Source organism: Solanum tuberosum, unplaced genomic scaffold (genome assembly GCF_000226075.1).
Source record: "Solanum tuberosum cultivar DM 1-3 516 R44 unplaced genomic scaffold, SolTub_3.0 scf00032, whole genome shotgun sequence".
Lineage (NCBI taxonomy): Eukaryota > Viridiplantae > Streptophyta > Magnoliopsida > Solanales > Solanaceae > Solanum > Solanum tuberosum.
This window is the reverse complement of record NW_006238958.1, coordinates 169,990-179,931: the sequence shown is the minus strand read 5'-3', so window position 1 is coordinate 179,931 and position 9,942 is coordinate 169,990. Positions and strand designations below refer to the sequence as shown.

General features: G+C 35.3%; 2 long non-coding RNA genes across 5 annotated transcripts; both read right to left on the bottom strand.

Annotated features, from left to right (window-relative positions):
* Positions 1 to 698: 698 nt before the first annotated feature.
* LOC102587666 (uncharacterized) lies at positions 699 to 4,757 on the bottom strand. Of its 4 annotated transcripts, none has more exons than XR_001472812.1 (3): positions 4,353 to 4,757; positions 2,118 to 4,246; positions 699 to 830 (listed from the first exon to the last, which is right to left on the bottom strand). It is a non-coding gene; the product is annotated as an uncharacterized lncRNA (long non-coding RNA). The 4 variants fall into 4 exon arrangements; XR_366902.2 differs by lacking the exon at positions 699 to 830 and adding an exon at positions 1,439 to 1,909; XR_366901.2 differs by lacking the exon at positions 699 to 830 and adding an exon at positions 1,439 to 1,897.
* Positions 4,758 to 6,166: 1,409 nt separating this feature from the next.
* LOC102587447 (uncharacterized) lies at positions 6,167 to 9,289 on the bottom strand. The gene is made up of 3 exons (XR_366899.2): positions 8,793 to 9,289; positions 6,662 to 8,692; positions 6,167 to 6,515 (listed from the first exon to the last, which is right to left on the bottom strand). It is a non-coding gene; the product is annotated as an uncharacterized lncRNA (long non-coding RNA).
* Positions 9,290 to 9,942: the final 653 nt, after the last annotated feature.

Below are 9,942 nucleotides of genomic sequence, written 5' to 3'. Positions count from 1 at the left end.
ATATTTATACTTTTACTTGAAAAAAAACTTAATAAATATTATAAAGATAATTTTATTTGTGGATTTGATTAACAAGTAGTAACATTAACACCATGTAATATTGTTTTGTCGATATTTATGATAATATTTTTAAATTATAATTTATAATTTAATTTAATAATTATAAAAAAATATATAACTTTTTAAAAAGTGGGCTGGCCCGGCAAGCCTGTAGCCCACGTACTTGTGGGTTGGGCCGACCGTTTTTTGGCCCACACCAAAAATGGGCTAGCCTGGCCTGACCCATAAAATGTCAAAGCATGTATGGGTTAGCCCGGATGGGGTGGGCTAGCCCATATTGACAGCTCTAGTATTTATATTAAAAATTTCAGTAGCATTGAAGACTGGTAACTCAAATTCTATCACAAGTTATGGACCAATTTAAATGGTATATTGTCGTATATTACACCGCTCACTCTCGCTAATTTTAGTATCGATATTCGATTTAACTATACAAAATTTAACGTCAACGATATAAAGAATGGATTCAAAACATGTCATCCCAATCCGGAATGTACTAAATTCTAGTAAAAGTAGGATAATTCAAACTTAAATTTGAATCTCCAACTTCAATTCTAATATAAGAAAAAACAAAGATATCATCACAATTTTATAAGAAGTACAACATGTATAATCTAAGGATAAAAGCATGAGTTCACGTGAACTCATACCTTCTTTATAGATGTGTGCTTGAGAGGAGGCACTAACAACACATGTCGCTAAAACATGCCCTTCCTTCGTCTTATCATCAATACTTTCTGCTCCGAGCAATGAAACTGCAAAGCAATTTCCTGTATCGGACAATTTCACTTCTGAAATGTAGATTTGACACAAAATACAGTGAAGGGGGATATGAAATACAGTGTACTAATTAAGGATCCAGGTGGATTCGAACCACCGACCTCTCGAATGAAAAAACACTGAGCGCTCCCCCAAAGCCGAGCTCTTGGATCCATCAGTCACAAACTACATATAACATCCCAAGGTATATGTCGGGTCCTCCAAAAGTAGCACAGTTTTGAGAACCCAAATGTGGCAGAGCATTTTCAAGAGGTCGAACTACATAAGAACTAGGATACCAATATTATTTCATTATGCCAGTGATTAACAAGGTAAAATTGCATCGATGCTCGTCGATGCATATCATGACGCTGGAAATTAATAGAAGTGTCCAATTTGCAAGAATAACAAGGTGCCAATTTCTATCGAAAAAAGTAAATAAAACATACAATACAAGTAGAGCACATGGGATGGCCTCTTTAACCTTAATTGTAATTCCAAAAGCAATCCAAAAGGATGACATTGACTGAAACCTATTACAGCTACCATGACAGATTATTATATTTATAATCAGTAATATATCGACACTTGCAATAATAATGAATCTATATCCCAGAGCTCAGAAAACTACACTACCATCATACCATTAAACAATATTGGTAAATAAAAGTTCCCAACATGCCAGTTCTAATTTACACAGACAACTTGAACTCAAATTATCCCCAAGACTGGCAAAATTAACAAAGATCCCGGATTTGACATCATCCATTAAAGGAAAATTTAACAGGACACCGCCAAGCCAGTACTAATACCGTATCGAAAAATACACTGCCATGACTCAATAGACACCAGGACACCCCGATAAATTAACACAACCTACTGGCAAAGAGTCTATGCCATCAGTAATAGTGTCTTGCGAAGAAACACCTAAACATTTGGAATTGCACCGAGAATAAGAGATGAACTTGTTAACATTCACAAAAACATTAGGAATGCGGAGTTTGCATACTGGACAAAACTTCATCCTCTGAAGAGCAGCACCAACATAAAACACTGTCAGATCTGCTCAAAACACCATCTGTCACAAAAACTAATCAAACAAAAATTGGCGAAAATATCCTAATGTAGATTGTAACACACTCAATGTATATAAACAAAGTGCAAACCCGAGGGTTGTAAAATGGAAACAAACTGCATATCTAACAAAAGTGCATAAAGGAGAACAAAAGTTTACTGCATCAAAGAAGAGGGGCAAAAATTTGCAGAACAATACAACATATCTAAGACAACTGGATTACCTCAGTATGATAAACCAGGAGAGCTAAAAGTCAACCGTGGCGCACGGCTCAGACCACTCAGCCAGGAGGGACTCCCACCCCTGCTTGTCTGTTTCATTCAGAGATTAGCAGAAAGGCTTGTAATAGACTGATGCTCCAGATGACTATAGATCAATCAACCAGGGCAACTGTAGACTGACATGGCTTTTTCAGGATGCAGCAGAATGAAAAACCAACCAGTGGTAAGATTTCTGGTAATAGATGGCACCAGATACAACAGAACCAACTGCTTCAGACAAACATGAGCAGCAGCATCTAAGATTCTTGCATGTGCTATATACAGCAGACATGATGGATCCAATCTTCAACAGCAAATACAGCAGCAGGAATAGCTTGAACATTTCTTGATACATCCAGAGTAGGCATTTCTTGATACTTCCAGACAAAAGCAGTGGTTTACCTTCCATAAGTAGGAGGAACAGCAGTACACCAAGAGCAGCATGAATCAAGAATTCTCTGGACCTCAGGCCACATGACCAGGCCATTGATAACAATCATGGCCATCAACTATAATCTGATAAGCTTCAATTTGACCTAGAGACACTGAGCTGTTCAAGGCAGAACTTCCTAACCTACCAACCAAAGGGTACCCTCCCAAGGACTACAACAAGAGCACCATAACAACAACATCGATTGAAGTTTGATACAATTACAAAACAGGCAAACGAGCTCCCACAGAACTTGTACACAAGTACATTTAGTTGAGTAAGAGCAACTGTTGAAACAGCAATGAACTAGCATTTGCCTAGTCAAAGTTCAATAAATGCGATAATCAAAATTAACTACAAACGATTATAATGAAAATATAACTACCGTATCCTATCTTGGCTCTTCATCAAAAACCAGCTTTACTAGATTTCTATCATGCTTATCTCATCTGTCGTAGCTAAATCAACCGATTAAAACTAGATGTCTTGAGCTTAGGAGCTTAGAAAATTGAGATTGATTATTAGGCCAAAGTGATTTGCAGCGAAATGAAATACATGCAATTAGTAGTTGGTCTAATTGACCCTCTACGTGAGCCCAATGCATGATCCATTACTAGTTTTTGCAATACATATTCGTTAGTAGTTCAGGAAGCTTGAGGTCCTTATACCAATTTTATGGAACACCTTGCATAAAAACTTGCAGCGCTCAACCGACAGTTCTTATGAACATAGTTTTAGTTTCCAACTGGTTTAAAGCATAGCCACGAGTACAGTATAACCTATTAAACTAGGCTCAAAGCCCATACATTAATCTAGTATGTACAAGTAATCCAATCGAAACCCAGCAAGGCAAAAAAAATTATAACCCAGAACCCATACACTCAAAATCCTGGCTCAGCCTGATTGAGGCAACTTGCATCCAGTGGTCGAATCAGATAATTTTCAGACTCATAAATAACTAAGGAGTGAAATTAAGTATTTTAAGATTGTAAGCCCAGTAGTTCAAATACTAGATGGTATGAAAATAATGATGCCTAGTTAACCATACTAGAAGAGAATTGATGATTGTACCTCTAAGGGAGTGCTGCAGTAGAATGTTGATTGTCCATCCCCATAATTAGCAAATTAACATGAGTTACGTCGTCTTTCAAGATGACACAGTGCAGAAATAAACAAGACCAATTCGAGGACACGTAACCACGGAATTGATGAGAGTTATTGGAACCAGGAAAATATAGAAAGTGCAGGTAAAATATAAAGAGACACGACACAGAGAGAGGAGAGCCGGGCAAAACCCCGTACCATCTCCCCTCAGACGCCAAAAATAAATACGTTTATTAGGTACTCGTGACCTGCCATGCGAGCGCACCCAACATGGCAAAGGCCTGGTAACATGAACAATAAAATACCTCACTTTTTCCTCTCATGCCCCGATACATCGTTACAGACTCAATCTTTCATCCTCTCATACATAAGCAAGCATAAATAGAAAACTACTAGTGTATATAAATTATTCACATAAACATAAACATTAAATAAAACAATTAGAACCTTAGACGCCCTTCATAGATGAAATTGCAGCATTGAAAGATCAGCAATCCAATCCGTTTGATTTGTAGCAAATAGGATACCAATTCATTAGCGTCGCAGCTCAATGCGGATCTGCAGCATGTTGAAAGGATTAGCCAGTTTTCAGTTATCAACAACACATAACTTGCTCAAAACATACAGCTATTAGAGCAAACAATAAGAAGAAAATTTAGCTCACAGATAACTCTCTCATAGCTAACGGTACAATCCTCGAAACGGTTGATCAAGCAATTAGTCCATATCCATGAATCTCTCCCAAAAGCTTCAGATCGACAACATCTACGTGAACCGTCGACGGTACCACCGTTTACCAGCCATTCGACGAACGGTAGGACGAGGTTTTAGTGATTAAAATGAAAAGCAGAATCAAATTGCAATTTATTGAGGGTTAGGGATGAATGGACGATTGAGATTAATTTAGGAATAGGTATTTAACGGTAGATAAGTTAAACCATAAAAGGCGGCAAAGAAGTTTCTCGAGGCGGCAAAGGGTACGCAAATACTTGGACGGCAAAGCATGATTAAAAATATGCTGAGAGGCTATGGAGCGTGTAGCGTTTTTGGCCACATGACTTTAGATACAAAACGTATCACTTTAAAAATGTATCTGGACAACTAAAATAATTACACTCATTTTTTTGTTTCATTGAAAAAAAATCAAGTTACAATGTAGTGAAAATAATGATAGTTTTAGTCCCTGTGTTATTAGCTTATTGTGATTTTGGTCCTTATATTATTAGACTAAGTATATTTAACCTTTAATTAAATATAGTGAGTAATTTTAGTCCTTACCTAACTTAAAGTTAACACGTTAACTTTTGATATTTTTAAAAAATTAGCATTTTGGTAGATAAAATAAATTATAATTAAATAAGTTTTAAAAATTATACTTTGAATATATATATTACAAATACATTACAATGTATAGTCAGCTCTCATCTCCGCCATTTGAAAATACCAACCTACAATATTTATCAAAAAACATTTTATATATTTTTATAATGTGTTCACTTCAGCGAGTACAAAAAATATTTATCAAAAAATATTTTATATATTTTTATACTGTGCTCATTTCAGCGAGTACAAAAAAATAAGTGAGAAATTTACCATACTTTCCTTTCATACCAGAACACACCCTCAGATCAACTCCATTGAGAAAAAATAAAAGGTCAATTAATATCACGGTAAGAAGATTACAATAATTGAAGTTGGCTTTTTTTTAATGCATCTCAATAATACTTTTAAGAGTCCCACAGGCATTTCTATGGATTACAGAAGTCAGGAACCCTTCCAACAGTCTTTTCTCAACAGTAGTTTAAAAAAATTCGTGTACCCAACGAGAGAACAGCAAACTGTACGAAAAACTTCTAAGATAAATGGTTAGTACAATAATGTGGGTATATTTCATTTGATAATGACCTCATAATTACATAGCCATCAGGTAAGAACCCTAGAACTACTTACTGTAACTATTTATAAACACGACAAGACTGACGACAAATTTTGAATTTCTGAACATGTTAATTCTACACAAAAAATCAGAATTATAAAACATATAATACATCACTTAAATTAGGAATCCAGGTGGATTCGAACCACCGACCTCTCGACAACAAGCATCGAGCGCTCCACCATGAACCGAGCTCTTGGATCCATCCGAAAATGAAATTTAGACGCTAGATAATGATTGAAAATAGGACCATTAAAGAAATGACAACAGCTTTTATCTTAAAAATTCATGGTCATAATAAATAATTAAGTTAAGCTACCATTGGTTTAAAACAAATATTAACGCCATAAATAATAACCACGGTTATTCAAAATCTTAATATTGTATGATCAACTCGTGAAAGTACAACCATTGGTTTAAAACAAATTTTAGGGCCATAAATAATAACCATGGTTATTCAAAGTCACCAATCTTAATAGAGGTATGATCAACTCGCAAGTACAACTATCATGTTACAGGCCCCAAAAAACGGTATAAGAATGTAAAATAATCACAACCACAATAACTCAAATATTATATTAAAAAGACAAATCTTTCACGACCAAGAAGACACCCCAAGCTACTCTCGACACAACATTCTGGCAAGCACGGACATTTTCTAGAAATGAAAAATACAGAGCCAAAAACAAAATTATCGGTATTCACACAATTTACCCAAAAGTAATCACTGTAATATTAAAATGAAACTTCAAACCATTACGCACAGCAGAACAGCATCTTCAAAAGAGGAGAATTAAACGCACCATCTGGCCTTCATGAGAACTGTTAATTGTCCACATACATCATGAAAACACGTTATACATTCCAGTCTAATAGAAATAAAGTCCTGACCTGCAGACAGGGAAAACTTCAATTAGGAAGTCATTAAAATTAAAATACAAAGAACATGAAAAGTACCTACACAAATTCAACCAAATATATTTACAGAAATGGAGAAAAAGAAACAGATAACTACTAGATAAGATCAGCTGATTTACCTCGAGTAGCAGCAGAAGGCTTAATAAAGCCCGAGGAGAAGTTGGTTATCTGCTACAAGTTTTTTGAGAGCAAGTACTACAGGGGGAAAACTACAGCTTCTGCTCTTACAATAAGCTGGTATGAGAACAAGTATACTGTTCTGAGAGTTCCTCGCGGAACAGAGAATGGCATACAGAATGACCAGGCCACTATTGCGTCTTACTGATTACACAATACAGCTTCTAACAAGCAACAGCGACAAGTTCAAGTGTCACGGAATCATCAAAATCAAGTAAATATACTCAAAACACTGAACAATCCAAGAGTACAACTCAAATCTTCAACTTCAACAGCAGCAGCAAACGAGTCTTCAGATCTTTGACTTCAACAGCAGCAGCAGCTCAAACATTACTTGAGAACATCACTCAAAAGAGAGTTTCAAAGCACCAGGGGTAAAACATCCATGCATCAAGAGAGCAGCACTTTCCCAGCACAAGTTGAGACTTCAGCCAGCACGAACAAGAAACAAAGATACTCCAAGATTTATGTTGCAAAAATATCCATCATCAACTGAGATGCGAAAGATCTAACCAGTACATCGGAATTGATTTAACAGTCAAAATCCCAAACCTGCCTAAAAAGGCACCTTTCCAGAGGGCTACAAAAGGGGAGCCATGACAGGAATCTCCCAATGATTGGAACACTTACATCACTAATTAAAAGAAACATAGTTGTTCCCCACTAGAACTCATACCACAGATATTACTGAAAGAAATTAACTCCTCTACAATGAAGAAAAGGTACTAATTGCCAAGGAAAAATAGAGCCATGTGATAAAATGAAAAAAGAGTGGCAACACAGCATTCCACAAGCAAAAGAAAATGAAGATATATGGTTTGAAGCCTTTCTTCTGCTTTGATAATGGTTCTTACACGCAACTTATTTTGAGAAGATGGCTTTTTGAATAACATATTTTATATGTATATTTTGTTCACCTAAAGAAACCTAATAATATTCAAATAATACTTCAAAATTGAGCTGTTGGAAGGCTAAATAATTATTAGAACGAAGCTCAAGTCCGAACGCAACTAATAGTTGATGCCTTACAGAAGGATTAATTAATCTTGTGTAGTTGTTAATATTTCAATTTTTGAAGAAATAAACAAGTGCATGACCTCCAATAACTATTAATTAGCGTAAATTTTCTAAAATAATATCATGGTTATATTGCATATCATGTCAGGATAATTGAGAGAAGAGACTTGCCAAAATAATTTATAAAATAGTTTAAAGCTACTTCAATGAAAAGTTAAAGGTGATGAGAAATAGAAGATTAACTTTATAACAAAACGATACGGGGAATAATTCTAAAACTAGCGATTAAAAATAATATGAGTATCAATTGGTGTCTTAGTGATTATAAAGGAAAGTAATTTAGATATGGAAGCTGATATGGAAAGTGTGAATGTAAAATTTCGCGAAGGGAATTAATATTATACCTCTGGTGGAGTGCTGCAGTAGAATCGTTGCTTTGTCCATCGCCTTATTAAGCAAATCAACATGAGTTACTTGTCCATGAAAAACAAGTAACCACTGGATCGATGCAAAAATTGTTGGACGCAGGAGCAGGGGAAGAGCATGAAAAATAAAAAGGACGCGACACACACAGAGAGGAGATCCGGGCAAAACTCCGTGCCTCTCCTCTCCAACACCAAAAAAAATATTTTTATTAGGTTCTTTTGACCTGCCATGCGAGCGCACCCAACATGGCAAAGGCCTGGTAACATGGAACAATAAATACCTCACTCTTTTCCTCTCATACCTCGCACGTCTTCACTCATTCTTTCATCTCTCGTACATATGCATGTATAAATAAAAACTAACGCAAATAAAACATTTAAATAATTATAAACATCAAAATTAAACCATCATAACCTCAGATCCACCATCACGTTCTCTGAATCAACCTTCGGCCGATGAGAACCGGTCAAAACCGTTTGATCTGTGACAACGAGGCACCAATTGGATATTCCTTGCATCTCTTATCAAATCTGCAACATGTAAGAAGACTTGGCATGTTTTCAACAGAGGTAATTTGCTTAATTCATCTTTTCCAAGCAAACAAAAACACAAAAAGAATATTTAGCTCACCAATAAATCTCTTGCGAACAATCGCGGGGATAACACCTCGGTTGCTGAAACGTTAGCTCCAACCTCCACAAATCTATGAAGATCGAACAGATCTGATGCTCCACGATGCTCATCTACCTCAAACCAGCACAAAAAAGCATCAGATTTACCATCTCTTCGTCAACCGTCGGCCAGAGTCGACAAACATCGAACAGTCACGCCATTCGTCCGGCTAATCGCTGCTCCGATACAGAACAACGGCAAATCCATATCCAAAACGTAGATCAAGGAACGATCTACACAGATCTGAAGATGAAAATTGAAGAAGATAAACTCCTTAGAAGAGATCTGGAGAAAAGAGGATGTTGGACGTAGAGGAAAGAGATATGCATGAATAAAAAGAGGAGGGCGTAATTTATTGAGAAATTTGAGGGATTGAACGGCTGAGATTAATTTAAGATAAGATATTTAACGGTAGAGATGAGGCTAACCATATGAGGCGGCAAAGAGGTTGACGAGGAATAGGTACCGTAAATAGATGGACAGCTGTTGTGGAATAAATTAATTAGTGGGAAGTTTCTGGATGTGTAATTTGAGTAGGACGTCTTAACTTTTGTAACGTGTGATAACATGCTTCTCACGTCTAACACAATAATTTCAGAATTTTAGCAATTTAAAAAAATATAATTAATTTTTATTTTTAGTGACTATGGTGAAAATTATATTTTTAGAAGGAGGAAAATATTTATAGTCAAACAAACTTGCAGTATAATTTATTTAGATGCTTAAATTAAGGTTTACTGAGACTTGGGAGTATTAGATATTTTTTATTTGAAATTTGAAAAAAAACTTGTGTGTAGTCTTAATTGTTCATGTGGATATTTTGAATAATAAGTGAGAATTTAATTTTTTTTTAAAAAGTGTTTGTTAAGTGGATAAATTGATTACTTAAAATATATTACTTTAAAAAAAATTATAAACATCAATGACTTAATTTGAATAGATTTGAAATTTTATGGTTTATTGAGGTTGATGTGTAAAATTTAAAATATAACATATTTTTAGTGGTTAATTTATTTACGTATAGGCATTTGAAAACACGTGTAAAAAAATTTAAAATGGAAAGTGTTTAATTAATTGTTTAGCTATACTAAAAATTAGTTCGCGTCTG